General features: G+C 44.8%; 1 protein-coding gene across 2 annotated transcripts in view; it reads right to left on the reverse strand.

Moving 5' to 3' along the window:
* Positions 1 to 1,297, reverse strand: part of Limk1 (LIM domain kinase 1) — a 33,109-nt gene that overhangs the window by 2,551 nt on the left and 29,261 nt on the right. The window lies entirely within an intron of this gene.

Here is a 1,297-nt window from a genome sequence, read left to right on the forward strand (position 1 = left end):
CACTAGGTCGCCCTGGCTGGCCTTGAATTCCCCATGACCAGGAAGGCTGGCCTGGAACTCATAGAGATCCACCTGCTTCTGCTTCTTTAGTGCTATGATAAAGATATGCAACCAACATATACCAGTTTTCTTGTTTTTTTTTTTTTTTTTTTTAAGATTTATCTATTTATTTATTATATCTAAGTATACTGTAGCTGTCTTCAGGCACACCAGAAGAGGGCATCAGATCTCATTATGGATGGTTGTGAGGCACCATGTGGTTACTGGGATTAGAACTCAGGACTTTCGGAAGAGCAGTCAGTGCTCTTAACCACTGAGCCATCTCTCCAGCCCCTTTCTTGGTGTTTTTGAGATAGGGTCTCATTCTAGCTAGGCTAGCCTGAAACTCACCATGTAACTCAAATGGGCCTTGAACTCACAGCAATTCTCCTGCTTCCGTCACTCAAATACTGGGATGACAGATATGTGCTAACACACCTGACTTCTGTGCTGCTGGAGATGGAACCCAGAACTTTCTGTATGTTAGACAATTAGCCACACCTCCAGCCCCATAAACACCTTTTTTTTTCTCCAAGACAGGGTTTCTTTGTATAGCCTTGGCTGTCTGGAGACCAGGCTGGCTTCGAACTCACAGAGATATGTCTGTTTCTCCAAAGGGCTGAGATTAAAGGCATGCACTACCATTGCCTGGCTATAAATACCCTTTTAAAAAAGGACAAAGCCTGGCCTGGTGGTGGTAGCACATGCAAGCATAGAACAGAGGCAAGAAGATCTCTGAATTCAAAGCCAACCTGCTCTACTGAGTGAGTTCTAGGACAGCCAGAGCTAAACAGAAGGTTTACTCTGTCCTGGAAAAAAAAAAAAAAAAAAGACAAAGTTTGTCAGAAATCCCAGCACTCAGAAAGGAGAGGCAGGTGAATCTGTGAATTCGAAGCCAGCCTGATCTACACAATGAGTTGCAGGACAGCCAGAACTACATAATAAAGAGGGACTATCTCAAACAAAGAGGGAGACACAGCAAATAGATAATCAAAAAGAGATAAAGCCAGACAAGCTGGTGTGCTCACTTACAATCCCAGCACCTTGGCCAGAATGCTTATCTAGCATAGAGGAAGCCCTGGTTCTATCCCAGCACCCCATAGACTGAACATGGGCACAATTCTATAATCCTAACACTCCGGAGCCAGAGGCAGTAGGATGGGAGCGCAAGGCCATCCTTGCCTAAATAGTGAGTTGGAGGCTAATCTGTGCTAAATGAGACTTGGTCTTTAAAAGAAGGAAAGGAGCCGGGCGGTGG

Source organism: Mastomys coucha, unplaced genomic scaffold, assembly GCF_008632895.1.
Source record: "Mastomys coucha isolate ucsf_1 unplaced genomic scaffold, UCSF_Mcou_1 pScaffold22, whole genome shotgun sequence".
Taxonomy (NCBI): Eukaryota; Metazoa; Chordata; class Mammalia; order Rodentia; family Muridae; genus Mastomys; species Mastomys coucha.